A 15,953-nucleotide genomic window follows, 5' to 3' on the forward strand; every position below is an offset into this window, starting at 1 on the left:
TATATGCATCACTGTAGCACCTCAGTCCCAGGCAGAGCTGCATTGTGCTAGGCAGAGTGCCTCAGCCCCAAATGGTGTACCCTTACTTTACATGTCCAGCTTTGTCCTGTTCAGCACAGGGGGGCATGCACAAGGGAAGGGGCGCCAGGATGTGGGGAGGAGAGCAATGAGGCAATGGAAGTAGAGCACAAGGTACTTGCAGAGCCTCACCCAGGAGAGCAGACTCTGGAGGAGCACATTAGCCAGAAGCAGCCCTGAGGGCAGTGCCCTTAAATTGTAATATTCCTTCTCTAGAACCTTTTCCAAATATATTTGGTGTGGAAACAATAACCTGTTGTAGCAGCAGCTGCAGGACTGACTTCTTTTTGTTTTTGCTATATCTCCTATCTCTACAGCATGCCCATACAAAAGGACTGCTCTGGGCATGTCCTTCCTCAGCATCCAGTGAAGCAAGTTTGGGCTCATGAAAGCCTGTGCGACTCTGATTTAGTTAGTCCACAAGGACATCTCTGCTCTGCCTTCCACATACACGTGCCTTTTTGTGGCCTACCTCACTGCACCACCTTCCCAACATGCTCTTTGCAGCTTCATGGTGCAGGCTTTCTGTACGCTGCTTGAGGGATAAATAAAGCTTGAAAAATAAATCCCCAGCACAGGTAATGCTGACAAGAGAGACACGCTGGCACCAGGTTTACTACCTACCATCCAAACCATAATTCATAGTTGGGTTGCTGGCATGCAATGATGTCTGTACTGACAAGCCTCCATCACTGGCATTACTGGGGCCAGCTAGATTAAAACTGGCTCTGGACGGTATCCTTTTGCTACAATCCTGCCTTCATTTGCTGTCCACAGGTACCCTCAGTGCTGCCCAGGCCTCAGGCTGACCCTCCACACAAAAGGAGCAACATATTCCATTGAATTATATAAACTATTACTAAGTTACAGTGAAAAAGCATTGGGGTCCCTTAAAAATCCTTTTCAAAATAGGTCCCTAAGTGACCAGTTATGCCAGATCTAACCCAGGAAGCCAACAACAAACCCCACAGGAGCTGCCCAGCTCCACCCAGCACCTACTTAATCTCTACTGACTAGTATTGTAGTCATTTCACACTACCCATGCTACTGAAGTCAGTGGGAGAATTGAACAGGGCAGCTACAGGGTAACTTCTTCCACATCCATAGCGACACCAGAGCTGGGCACAAAGAATAAGCGCATGCTGAGAGAGTCACACCAGCATACAGCCGTTGTAAGCAAGATGAGAATCAGGCCCGCTGAATGCAGTGGGATTTTTGCTAGTGACTGCTATGGGACCAGGGCTGGGCCTGTTGTGGGCGCTGGCGCAGTGGACATGAGCATGCTGGATCTTTGCCAAGGAGGAAGTTGAGAAATGGTGGCTCGAAAACATGCAACTGCTCATTTGCATAACGAGACAAAACAATCTGAACACAGACGAGCCCAATTCCTCCTCTGTGATCCCAAGCCAGGAAGGACTATGCATGCAGGAGGCAGAGCTGCTCCTCACTGACTTTATGGAAGCCAGATGCCTGTGCCTTGCTGAAGGTAGGCCATGCTGTGCTTGAAGGAGAGCCTTCAATGCTCCTCTGTGGAGAATTATTCTACCCTGGGTGCTTCCACCCTCTCCTCTCCCTTCATCATAGTAAAGTGTCAGAAACACGCCTTCAGGCCATCCATCTCCAGCATTTCCGCACAGGCCTGGCACTCGGGCGACATGAATATTATGGCTCTCAGTACAGAGCATCTCCATCACTCACTCTGACAAGGGCAAGAATCCCCTCTCTTGGCCTTTTCATATGCAGCATGACTTGCTGGTCAGGCTGCATCTTATTTAGGGAAACCAAGGAGAGCCAGCAATTCCCTGAAGCCTTCTAACAAAAGCCACAGGACCTTTTCCACTTGCAAATCCCCGCCTTAGCATGACAAAGTTAAAGGAGCCTTAAATCAGCACCTGGTTGGCTTTTGCCAGCTAGCATACAACCCTGGGTGGAGGAGGTTGATAGCCTCTGTGAGCTGTGCTCTGAAGAATTTGGGTGTCTGGGATTTTCAAAGGAGCGTAAGGGAGTTAGGCACCAAAACCCTATTGTAATTCAAGTGAGTTAGGTGTCCAGTTCCCATCAGAAGCCTTTGAAAAATTCCATCTGCTGGTTTTAGCTACAATTTTTGAAGTAAGTGTTGATGGTCTGAGCACCTGCCTTCCAACCCATACCATGGGGCAGCCTGCTCCTTGCACAGGTAGGGAGGGGAAAGCACAAGACAAAGAACTATCTCTCCTCCACACCTCATCCCTTCCTCTCTCCCAGCAGCGCTGAAGTCCAGGATCTGCCAATGGCAAGAAGCTGCCCCATCCAAGGTAAAGACATCACAGAACCACTAGCACCCAGCTGCAAAGAGCGGATCAGAAAGTGAGCTCACCTTATACAAATGCCAGGCCAAACTGGCCTCTCTTAATTAACTTTGTCCCACCAGGGAAGGGAGCTCCACTGGGCTGCATCTCAATATCCATCCTCTACCAAGGCCTGTGCAATGCACTATTGCTAGTACCATGCAATAAAGCCTTGTTAACACCTTTGTAGCTCGGTCTCATTAAACTCAGGGTAATTTACAGCTTTGGTATTTACAAAACTAATTTTTTTTCACAGCCCTCAAGATAAATGTTTCCCAAATATTTTTCAGCAGGAAGACACAGCCTCACTGGAAATAAGTATCTGGTGGCATTTTTGTTTGGGCTCTGTAGGATAGGAGATGCCAGCTGTTAAATAACATATATTCCAGTAGCATCTGGAGACCGCGATCAGGGTTGTGTACAGAGGTGTGCATTATCTCCATGCAAGAAAGAGGCACTATCTAAGAAACTGGGTCATACGAAGAAGGACAGAGGGAGTTAGATGCATGGACATTTGTGATTCCCACCCCCCAAATGCACACAGCATCATCAGTGAACTCAGTGCTTCACAAAGAAATGGGGGACAAAGGCACTGTGCCAAGGGGCCCAGCAGCCCCTTCATGTAAACATAAGTTTGTTCAGACTCCTACTACACCAGAAGTGGGAACCTCCAAACAGGCCAGAATTGGATGACTTCACAGCAGAGCATTTCCAAAAAAGACAGGCCTGAACTGCCCCTCTAGGTCCTGGAGCTTCTGCCGTTTGAAGCAGCTCAGGCCCAGAGCCAGAGGTCACTAGATCTTCTACCGAAGAGAGGCTGGAAAGCTAAGAGGAAGGATACTGTGCTGCACGCAGTGGAGAACAAAGAATGGGACAAGGCTTCATCAATGGCAATTAAGAGACAACAGGAGCAGGGGGGCAGATGCGGGCAGAGTGGTCTGGCAGCACAAAATGAGGGTCTTGATTCAACTCCGGGAGCCAACACAGAAGCTCAGAGAGAGGGGGTTGCAAAAGGGAAGAGAAAAAGAGAAGGAGGCTCTTCAGTGGCATTTTAGATTTCCCTCCCTCCTTTGAAAGTCCTTCCCTCTAACTTCCTTCAGTGCCCCCACATAACTTCACTAAACCATCAGGGTACATCCAGGAGACAACAGATCTCCAAGGGCCATGTGAGCAGAGGGCCTGGGCAGTATATGGCCCTTAATTTCCTCCTTAGATGCTTTCAATCACTCACGGTATGCAATAAAAGATGATAATGACAAGGATGAAATCTAGACTGTAAAACAGTGGGGAGGGACCCCAAGGGTTCATGCTCTGACCTTTCACCCCAGGTTGGGCTCAACCTCAGGCCATATGTGGAATGAGTTTGTTGGGTTCAGCCTTGCTCTTTGGGGACAACTGGAGTGCAGCACGAGGCCGCTGCAAAGTGCTGGATCACAGCTACTGCCAACAGGGCTGGCAGTTCTGAAACACGCTGGCCGCAAAGTCAGTGGGACTCTTCCCACAGATTTCAACAGGCTTTGGGCAAGGCCTGTTGCATGTGTCATTGCCGGGCTGTCACTCATTGGAGTCACTTCTCAGCTTCCCTTGCAGAAGTGGAAAAGGGGATTTCTGCCAACGTTTTGCATTATGTTAACATAAAGTCCCTTACTAGCCAAGCCAGCAGTCAGGAGCAGGACTTCCAACAATCCCAGCTCTACACCAACCTCTAAGCCCTGCCTAGCAATCAAGTACAGACATGCCAGCAAGGGTCAGACTCCAGTGACGGCTCCCATCCTGTAGCGGTCTCTGAGTCATGAATACCAACGGCTCCTGCTCCAACTCTCACAGGTGCTAGTGCAGACTTCAAGAATACAAGTCACAGGGATGACGATTTGTAGCTCAGTCCCTTTTCAACAGTGTCCTGAAGTCAGCTTGCTCTGGCCCCGTTCTGCAGCCCTGTATGGATTGGGGTGGGGAAGAATGGCACTGCCTATCCATCAGCTGTAGGAAATCCTTCCTTTCTCTCCACTGAACTGGGAGAGGAATGAGCCGACTCAACCCCATGAGATGTTGAGCCAGCTCGGCTGTTGGACCATGACACAGCACAGCCAGCTGTGGTCTCTGCAGACTGTGATACGGCCGAGGGGCAGCTCGTGGACTCTTGGTAAGCTACAAATCTGACCTTGAGTCTAGGCCCTCTCTTTTCTTTTTTAAAAACAAAGCATGACCTTTAAATCCTAGTGAGATGCTGGTGCATTTGCAGCCATAGCAAACATTAATGCGGGTTTACTGGAACACGCAAATTGACATCTATTGCAGACAGCCTCAGGCTGCAGAACTTGAATCTCAAACAGCCCAGAGGCCCCAGGTCAAGCTACCAAGCTGCTTTCACCCTTGAGATTTTAGTTGAAGCCCTTCCAGGATCTGGACTAAAGGCAAGGAAGAGCCTTTTGCATACTGTAGCCTTATCTCCTTCATCACCAGGCAAGCGTCACAAATCACAGCACAAAATCTTCCAGGCATTGCAAGCCCTAAATTGTACCTTCTGGCTACCAGAACACCCTACGTAGAGCCTGGGCACATTGAGAGAGATCATGTAAATCGCCAAAGAGGACAGATGCCAAAGCTCAAGACTTCCTGTCACATCAATCGAGAAGCTGATTGAGGGCATCTCAGATTATGTCACCTCTGGAAGAGATGGCCCCAAGCAACAGCTTTTGCCACAGTTCAGTGCAGTTTCTGTGTTTTAGCAGATCTCTCTCAATCTTCACAGTCCCCTCCCCTTCCCCGCAAAATACTATTTCCATAAATAGCATGAATTTAATTTAAAAAATATATATTTAGCAAGAATGTGGCAAATTGCTTTTCTGCCCATTGGTAACAGTAGAAGCTCCCCGTTCTGACCAGAAGCTGAACTCCATCAAACCCCCCCCACCCCGACGTCAGCAGGCCCCTCCAAGTTACCCTGTCCCACGCAATAAAGAGGAAACAACTTAAAAAGCTCTCCAGTTTAAAATAAAGAGAGGTCTACCATCACAGGGCATCAGCAAGGCAAAGAGCCCACTAAATTCCCCAGGGATAAAAGGTCAGGCTTGGGCAGGAATAAGAATAACCTCTCCAATTATACCACAATAAAAAATTACAAGGGTTAGCAATCCTTATCGCTACCAAACCACGGGCTGATCTCTGGCTGGCATCTGGGAGGAATTTCCCTCAGGACAGCTATCCCTGTTGTAGCCGTATTGGTCCAGAGGCAAAAGCAATCAAAAGTCACAGCAGAGCTGACGTCTGTTATTAGACAAACTAGAAGTTTGCAAATAAAGACTTTTTTTTTTTTTTTTTTTGCAAATATCTATTTGCTCTAATAAAAGAGATCACCTCTGCTACGAGTTTTGATTCCTCAGGGCAGAAGAATTCTCACCTTCCCATCGGCCCTCTGGCGCTGACCGCTGCTGGAGACAGGCAACCGGACCAGAGCAGTTCCACTATGTGGCAAACCCCACAAATGGGCAAGCCGACATCGTAATTGGGGCACTCATCCTGCAGCAGTGCCAATCAATCTGATTTCTGCTACAGAACCGACTCTTCTCCACTCCACTCCTTCGTTGGGAGGGCTTGTCATTTTAACTCTATGCTGACAATAATCTCCAAAATCTGTCTTGGTTTTCACTGAAGTGTAAGAATTTGCACTAAAGGCCACGCAGACATATGCAATCATTTGTGCCGGCTTAAATTCTGAGGTTGATTCTGCCATTTCAAGAGAGTTGGTGATAATCACAGCCGAGGCAGCTCCCACACATATGGGCAGTTGTGCATGTGGCCCTGAGGGCAGGATTTCCTCTTAAACCTTATCATCAGAGGTGGGAAATGACAGTGAAATTCCCCACATGTCCCATTTCCATATCCAAAAGGCACACAGATGCCTTGCTGGCTTGCTCTGGAGTGGAAGAATAAGAAAGGGACACAAGTAAAGTCTCCCAGGCAGTTTCTACTTCCTGCAACAGTCTGTACTGATCTGGATACTCAAATGGCCACTGGGTTTGTCAGACTTAGAATATCATTTAGTGTTGCCATCCGGCCCAGTCAGGCCGTATGAAGATGGTCCTCTCCTCACTGCAGTAGAGTTACTATACCAGGGGCTGTAGCGGCCCCCTTGAAAGCCAGTGGGAGGGTAGGAGTGGATGGCCAGTTCTTACACAAGGATGATTCAGTAAACCTCCGAGGAAAACAAGGCAAGGCAGGATCTCTCTGACAGCCCCCATGTAGAGGTGACACAAGCCACTTCCCCTCTATACTGACACCACCAACAGCTCAGCATCCTATGAGATTTAAATGTGCAGTGCAAAAGACCAGAGCAATACATTTTTAGCAATAATTGCTAGCAGTTGTACCCACTGCACCATGCAGTGCATTGCATACAGTGGACCTAGATGCTTGAGTCTGACCCTCCCTCCAGACTTGTGCCCTAAAACTGTCCTCAGTCAGCCCAGTTGTAAATGGGCACCTGCTTATTTGGGCTGGAGTGGGGGAGCTCACAGACAGCTGGATATGATGCTGGCAACATCAATCCCATGCCTGCTCTTGGCTACAGATGCTGGTGCATCATTTGGATTGTTGCAAGGAAAACTGAAAGCAACAGCTTCTCAAACAGCCTAACAGGTATTTGTTTAATTGGACAGAGATGCATCATTAAAACTACTACTTCCATGGCGCAGCCTGAAGCACCCTGTGCCTTTCCTTTTTCTAGAACAATAAGTTTTTATTCTGTCTTATTCAAGCCCCAAAACACCACCCTTGCCTGGTGAAAATTTTAGCTCTCTTCCAGTAGGGCAAAGCAACGGCATGGAAATAGCTAATCATCTTGAAAGTAACCCATTTTCGTGTCACCATGATTTGTACTGTGCTGCATGTTTGGTCACCACCCCTCATAATCAGGCTAACTGCTGACAAAAGTCTGGATTGCTTTTCTTTGAAACTTGACTGCAAGCAGATGTTGGCTTCACCCTTGGTGAACCGTGTCCTCGTTATTCTGTTATCTCCACAGAAACAACATTTTCTAGCCGCAGAAGTGTGGTTGATGTCTTGCTAGGCTATTAAACGTACCCATCAAAATATAAGCGCTCTTCCCTTGTCTGAACATATTTTAGCCTCACTTGAAAGTGACAGGCTCCATCCGCTACATCATTTGGCAGATTTTGCTGTCCTTGACAGGCTGACTCTGCTCTGGAGGGCGATTGCCACCTCTTGAAAAGACATCAGCTAAATTAGCATGGAATATTTTAGCAATTGTAGCAGAATCATCTTTCTGCTTTTAGTCCCAGGGATAATCATGCCACCCTGGGTTGGGCTTTGAGTGATAGATTGCTTTTTAACCCAACCAGTCCTATTAGAGGTGTTTCTAGAACTGCTTGATCCGGAGAAAACTTTCAAAGGTGTCATTTTCAAATAATGGCACTTTTAATCACAGCAGCCAGAGGCCCATCATTTTCCAGCAACAGGCAGAGAGCTTCTCTTCGGTACTTCTATGTCCTTGCTAATGTGCTATTGCAGAGCCTCAGAAACCTTTAAAGTGTTTCTCCACAGCCCTGAGAAAAAGGGAGAACTTTTATCCCCATTTTACAGATGGGGATTTCAGGCACAGAGAAACGAAGTGATTTTCTCCAGCTCTCATACAGAGATGGTTACTTAGCTATGTTAATCTGAAGTCAGGCAACCTGCCCTACCTTCTCCAGGTCATGCAGAAAGTCTGATAAGGAGAACTGCACTCAGGACTCTGGGGCTGCCTGGCATAGGTCTCTGCCAAAACACCTCCAACTATGGTAGATCACAGGCATACACAGGAGCACTAAGCACCCTGCAGGATCAGATCTAGACCTCTCTCCTCCCCTGGATGCTATATCAGGAAAACATAGGAGTGAGAGGCTATTTCCCCAGACATAATCTGTTCAGAGGCCCAGAACAGTCCAGTTAACTTCAAAAATGAACTATTATCTAGAGCCTCGATGCAGTTTCTGGTTTCAAGAAAGGATGAAGAAGCTGAAGTGCCTCTACCAAGCTCCTCTTCTGGATTTGCAGACAAAAGCCCCATCTAGAAAGTCACTAACCTTTGGTGCTGCCCCCACAAAGTCTTGACCACACAGGTGCTGTGCCCTGAACATCTTTATTCTCCTCATCCTGCTGCAAGGTTTCCACCCGCCTATAAGCTTGCTTTGACTGCCACGACCATCTCCACTGGTTCTTTTCTAACCTTGCTGGCCAGATTCTGAAGTGTTAGTATAAGCCAAGAGCTACAAGGACAACTTGAAAGCAGGAATTAGCAGGAATCCAGGTCTCACCTTTCCAGAAAGGTACCCTCACCACTAAATACAGGCTCGTTTTCTGGAACCCACGACCCCCCACGGGATGCTAGGATCTGCCAGGCACCTTGCATTGACGCAGAACAATAAGAATGGTGACCTTAATAGCCATCCTGTTGCTATGCTTGCCTATGTCATGCTGTCCTTCTTTCCCCAACGTGTATGGAACAGTTTCGGGTGGACAAAAATAGCCCTGGCAGTTTTGTGACACTATTTAACTGTTTGTCATCTTAGCTGGAGGAAGAAGCAACTTGCATCCACCTTGGGTGGTGGGGAAAGGAGGAGAAAAAACAATGAGTTGTTGTCAGAGTTGAATACGTCTTTCCTGAAGATTACTATCATGTTGCATTATGGACTGGAATCACATTTTTCATCACAGCTAATGGATTTAAATGTAGTTACTTGTTCAGTCCCCTGCAGATACATGAAGACTAAACAAGGACGTGGCGCACGTGGTGTCCTTCATACATGAATCAGGTGAATGAGGCATGCACATACTGCAGTGTGTGCTAGTACATGCACTCTGCAACCTTCTGTTTGACCCAGTCCATGCTACGTGTGAACTCTGGTGCTCACCACAGGCCATATTGCAAAGCCCTCACTCTGTTTCACTAAGGCCTCCATGAGAACAAACAGTCATTGAAGGAAAACATAGAGTGAGGGCTGCAGACCATGACCCAAACCTGCAAGCAGGCCAATGTAAGCAGGAACAGTCAAAGCCAGCACCTTGAGCATCTTGCAAGCAAGTCCAGACACTTTGGTCAGACATGGACATACAAGGGAGTGTTTAGGCAGAAAGCAAATTGCTGCTCCCTGCAGCGTTGGAGATAGGCCTAGTGATATGCTTGAACAGCTATCAGATAAAGGAAGAGCCTGCTTTTTGGTTTCCTGCAGGGAAGACTACTAGAACTAATAGGCCTGAGACATAAACACAACATATGGATGATGGATGGTGCTATACAACTCATAAACCAAGCCTAACTATTTTAACTACTCTACCCAAGCATTTCAAGCCATTATCTTGTTCTTATCACTTAAATCAAAAATCCAGCTTTAGGTAGATCAGTACACTTGGAAATGATACCAAGAGAAAAAAGCCCATATCACAAGATCTAGGGCAAGAGAGATCTAACTATTTTTTGCATTGGTTGCTTCTACATATCGAACAACTTCTGTCAGTCACTCTAACCTAGCTTCTAGCACAGACCCTTCCAATCACATGCCCACCCTTACTGTGCCAAGCATGTGAATAGTGGCACCGCCCCTTTGGGAGAGAGAAAATATAAAATGGTCTGCCCAACATCAGGAAGTCCATGGCTGAGCAAGGAGGGGAACCCCAGGTTCCCATCACCCACTCTGAATTCAGCTTTCCTAGGAAAATGTTCCCATTCACTGTGAGAAACTACATCAAGTTATATCAAGGGCCAGCCAACCTACAAACAAGGGCAGATTGATCCTGTTATAGCAGTTTTTCGATGTTACGGTGATGGCCAAGGCAGGAGGGAAGAACGGATCCATTCTATAATAAATGCAAGATGATTTTTTTTTTTTCATTGCTGTGCTCAGAGGATTAAATGTACAAGCCGAATTTGAGAACATATGTTGCTGCCCCATGTTCTGGAGTCTGGTTTTCCAAGGCATACAAAATAAAGGCCTTCGTAAGAGCGGAGCTGCATGCCCTCTCTGCAAGCTCAGCTTCAGGATGCCGTAACAGAGTACTCAGTCTGTACGCTGGGTGTGGAATACCCATCAGTTCAGAGATCTCTGAGGGCAATGAACCAGCTTGGCTTCTTTCTACCAAAGCCTTCTTGGAGAGTTCTCCACTCTGGCTCCCTTGCTAAAGACTGTAGCTGAATGGGTTAATCACACCGCATCTCATTCTTAACCTCTTTCACAGCAGAGACTCAGAAAGTTACTGCCTTCCCACTCCAAGGCTGCACTCCCTGCTGTGGCCTGAACTTAAGACACTAACAGAGCTACAGCATTAGTTGAACTGGAATTTGTTTCAGTTTTCTCTTGCAAAACAGGCCACTTAGAAGAGGTGTGAACTTATTTTGGGTACAGAAACCTACGTTTTGGGGGGACAAGGCAGTGGCTTGGCAGGGGGAGGGTGCAGAGGGGATGGGGTGGAACTCTAATTTTTGTCATTTACTGCCAAGTCACCATTTTCGGTCGAAATGAAATGGAACAAAATGAAGACAGTCTTCACCTGTTTGCCTTGCAAATCTACCTAAGTCCAAATAATAGGGAAATTTTACAAGCCAAGTGTTATTCTTTTTCTTCAAAGATTGACATTCCCGTCAATCCTAAACCAAGTGTTCCAACCCCCATCACCTTGTGCTCACGCTCACTTGCACATAGCATTGCCAAGGAAAAGAACAGACAGTGCGTGTGTAAAACCCAGGGGTCTCCATTACTGCCCATTTTGCATATACAATAAGTTGCACATGCAAATCATGACATTTGGATCTTTCCATGTTCAAGCTTTGGTAGTTGTAAGGGGAAAATAAAACAACTATAATTTGTTGTTTTGGTACTGACTAGAGGACAGAAATGTGAAAGGCAGTCTGTCAGGAGTAGATAATGGTGGGTAAGTATGGGCCCAGTTCTATAGGGTGTATAGTACTGGAGACCCTGAAGCCATGCTGGCTTATACCAACAACGAATTTGGCCTTCTGTGTGCATACTGGACCAGGTGCTTGGGTGGTGCCAATCAGTGTAATTCCATTGATTTCAGTTGCCTTACATCAATTTGCCCCAGCTGAACAGCTGGCCCAGCATTCTCTTCCTGCGTAAAGCTAAATGGGATTAAAACACACCTCTGTTGTTATAGTCCAAAGCTGGAACACAGACTATTCTTGTTCTCATCCCACCAGTTTCCCCAACAGCCTTTCCATTTGAGCCTCTTGGTGACGAAGCACCTGGGAAGTTTGATTATCCACTAGCACGGCATCTCCCAAGCACAAGTATTTCCACTGAGGTGGGCTGCTTGGTTACACAGGACTGCCCACGTGTGCACGGGCTTGCGTGGTGGAAGTCTGGGTGAAGGTGGACCAGAGGAGATTAGGGAGAACACAGGGCGGTAAACAGGCTAATGGCCAAGTCAGCATGAGAGCAGACGGTAGGGCCAGTACATGCAGCCTGATTCGACTCCAAAACACCTGAATTCCCAGCAGAACGACCCTAGTTGTAGATCTCTGCACTTTGCCTTTCTTCTATCTGCCCTTCTCATTTCCAGGCCCAGCAACAACAGGATTAGAGAAGTGCAGGCAGTCAGTGTGTGGTCACAAGCCCAATACCTCTGTGAGGTGGATGGTTAAGTTTTACATCCCTGTATCTATTTGTATGGCTGGGCAATAATTACACTCACCTATGTTAGTTGTGTCTTGGGACACTGAGGCACCAGCTACCAAGAGATTTAGTGGCTGAGACAGGACTAGAATCTAGCAGCCTCACCTTGCAATATTTACACCCCTACCTGGGCAGACTCCCACTGCGTTGAACTGAGACTAGATTGGGCTAGAGATAAAATACGCTGTTTCCTGCTGCCCTTTGATCACAATGGCTTTCACTGGAGGTGTGTACTGTCTAATGGATACAGCTCTAAAATGGGACTCTGGAGATTTGGGTTCTCTTCCTAGGTCTGTCCCTGTCCCACTGGGCTACTTGGGACAAGTCACTTCACTGCTCTGTGCCAGTTTTCTCCACTGTAAAATAGGGGATAATTCCCTTGTCAAAGCATGGAGATAGAGATATAACTGAAGGAAAGTGCTAACAGCAAAGTACTGCAAACTACTTACAAACACTATGCTACTAATTAATGGCTAATTTGGAGAATCCATTTAAAAGTGTGAGAGAGAAAGAGAGTTCATTTTAAAGTGTGAATTAGCAACAGAAATGTTACAGAAGGGGCTTCACGGTGGCTTTTTATTTGGGGGGCACTCTGCCTCCCGTAATGATGAGCCTGTGACACTTTGAGCACTGAGTCAGCACCAATTCAATGCACTCTGCTCAGGTGGGGCAATATGTTTTATTGCAGTTCATGAAAAAAGCAATAAAAGACTTGAACGCATGAAGCTAATAATCAGTATGATAAGCTATCAGCGACATGAATAAGAAACTGAATGGGGTTTTGATTTCCTTAAGCTTTTGTTGCTCCTATTCAATTGTGCTGGCAAACCAGCATGGGGCCTGTTTACAAAGAGAAGTTGCCAAAACAAAAGACAGTCATGGTCAAAACTGACTCTGTCAGTTGTATATATTTGCACAAGAGGCCCCTGCGGAAAAAAACGTATCCTGAAACACCCTCATAGGCTCATTCACCTGGAAGTGATGAGTGAAGTGAGAAAGACTTCAAGGCTGACTGGATCCATCACAAAGAAACTGGTCTGAAACCAAGTAGACCTGAGGAGACTTCCTAGTCCAAGTAAAAGTGGCCAGTGACACTGCAGAATTGAGCCCAAGCCTTCATCAAAGTTGCGCGTGCCGTGAGATGCACACAAAAATGATACTGTTCAATATGAGCAACAGGCAACACCCATTGATTTCAGTGGGAATTGAGAATGCCGGCTTCCTTGTGAAATGCAAGAATCTAGAACTCTTGGTTCAGAGATGATACCTTTTATTAGACCAACTAGGACATCGCAAGAAAATTACTTTTTTCTGCAAGCTTTTGGGCTCAAATGCCCTTCATCAGGCTCAGGGAAAATTAAAGATGGTAAAAAGTCTCCATAGTTAGGAAATAAACTTCATTTTTGCACAGAGGAAGCTGGAGATGGAAATCTGTCCCTCTGGGTCCACAAGTGTCTTTGTGATTTGTTCTGAGTCTTCCTTGTGGACATGTCAGAGAGCCAATACATTTCAGATACTAGTTACTAGTATACCAGCTGAGCAGATATCACTTTCTTTCTTTGGTGAAGGCAATAGATTTATACTAGGGCAACTGAAAGGACCCAATGCTTTTCAGCAGTCTTTGCCATGCCCACAGCTTTTCACAGTTTGTTTGCTAAATGACACATTATAAAAATAAGTAAGTGCAATTGAGACACTGTGCTAATCTCAGAAGTTTAAACATCAGTCTGTAATGACTGCTTTATAGGGGTCCATGGCAAACCACTCTATGGTGCCTGCAGGAGATTTATCCACATGCATATGTTAAAGACTCCTGGGAATTCTCTCACATGGAGAGAAATCTCACACAGAAACTAAATCAATTCAAAACATCCCTGTCATTCATGCTGTCCCAGAAATACCGCTCAGAAAGAAGTGGCTTTTACAACACCTGAAGGAGATAAGAAATGCTGGCCAGCATACCAATAAGATGGGGCTTTTGGAAATGCAGAATTTCCAAACCTGATCATTAGTACAGCTCCTCGAAATGCCACAGAAAAAAACCCTGCCACCTTTCAAAGGAAATGAGGACTTAGAGGTACTGAGTATAAATGAGATTGCAGAGATACAGGTAGTTTGTAAAGTGCTTTACCAAAATCATTCCATCCAGGAAGAGCACACACCAACTGCTGAAACTTCCTTAGCTTGACGAAGGGTTTTTGAACCCGAAAGCTTGTTTAATAATTGTTTTCCAACTATTTAAGTTGGTCTAATAAAAGATATCAGATTCACCCAAAGAACCTTGTTTACCAAAATCAAGGGATTTAAAAACCAAATCAAGCCGGAACATATGCAAATTCCATTAACCATGCCTGAACAATTGCTCACTACCAAGAGAAAAGGGATCATGCAATCTGAATTTCTAACTATATACAAGCCATTATAGAAAACAACCCTTCAAACACATCATAGTTTGGCTGTCAGACCCCAGCAAATAAAACCAAACCAATATACGTGATGGACAGTTACAGAGAGACATGTCAGACCCCCAGTTCAACTTTTGCAGTCAGGTTCCACTGTAGTGCTGCACATTACGATGAGAATGGACTATCCAGTTTTAGCTCATAACTTGCTCAGATCAGGCTTTAAAATTATTTGGGGAAAGGGAGGAAGACAATCCAGCACAAAATGATACAAACACATCCTTCTGGTAGATTGTGCAACATGCTTCATTCAGTAACTTCACCTTTGCTGAGCCGCGCAACACATGTGATGTCAGGAGATTCTGGATCCTCCAGGGTTATCATTATTACAGCATCCTTCACCCATTTGTCAGCAAGCAGCTCTGCTCCCCAACTGGCTGCTCAGCATGGTACCAGGGTCTCACTTCTGATTGGGAAGACCAACAATAGGCTTTCCCCTGAGCCATGGAGCCATGTCCCTCCATAATCAGCTGGCAGGAGGTGGCATAACAATTTGGTAGGCATCCTCTCCAGGAGGCTAAAGGTATCCATCAATCATGCTGCTGACACACTAACCCCTAGCTTGCCAAGTCCCTAGAGTTTAAGAGCTTTCTGGGTTCCAGACACCAATAGTGGATGTAGGTCAGAGATAGAGGGAAAAAGAAGAACCCGCTCATTGTTGATGTGTGGAATTACTCATTTCCTGCTGCTCTTTACTTAGAGCCTTGCCACCGGGGCCACCAAGCCAAGTGTGTTTCATTACAGGTAGTGCAAAACAGGCCAGGGAAGAAAAACCACATCAGCTAGGTTTCACCTGTTCTGTATTGTCCTTTACATTCAAACATTTCCCTTAGCAATCAAGCAAGTGCAAAGAAGTTTCTATTCCCAGAGACTAGTCTCTGGCCACAGAAGACTTCAGGTCATTTAGAGAATGAGAGGACTTATCTTGACCTGACTGCTCAGGTTAAGAGAGTTCAAACCAACCAAAACCCTTCTGTGTCTGCTCAGCCATTCTAATGCAAGACTGAGATGTAGGAGATTGCTTACAGTGCTGTTTGATAACATAATCACTTCATTATCAATGCAATGACTTGTCAGGGGTTGTCCCTAGGTCCTCACAGTTGGTAGAGATAAAGAACTGCTTCACCGGGGATTCACCGGGGAAAAAAGTTCTACAAGAACCAATTCTCTCTGCCCAGAAAAGCAAGGTTACAGGCATCAGGTTAACCTACTTGCCCTACAGAAGGTGTTCATGAGCTCTAGTCCTGCACGTGGGTTGGGAAATGGAACTAAATCCCTACGGTCACTATTTCAAAAGGATAAAGAAAGACCCCTATGCCCCTTGGCCTCAGAGGGAGCATGAAACAAGGCTGGCTTACCTCTCTGCTGTCAGGTCAGTCATGCCTCAGTTCCTTCTCGCT

The sequence above is a fragment of the Crocodylus porosus genome, unplaced genomic scaffold, assembly GCF_001723895.1.
Source record: "Crocodylus porosus isolate Cpor-Errol unplaced genomic scaffold, CroPor_comp1, whole genome shotgun sequence".
In the NCBI taxonomy this organism is placed as follows: domain Eukaryota; kingdom Metazoa; phylum Chordata; order Crocodylia; family Crocodylidae; genus Crocodylus; species Crocodylus porosus.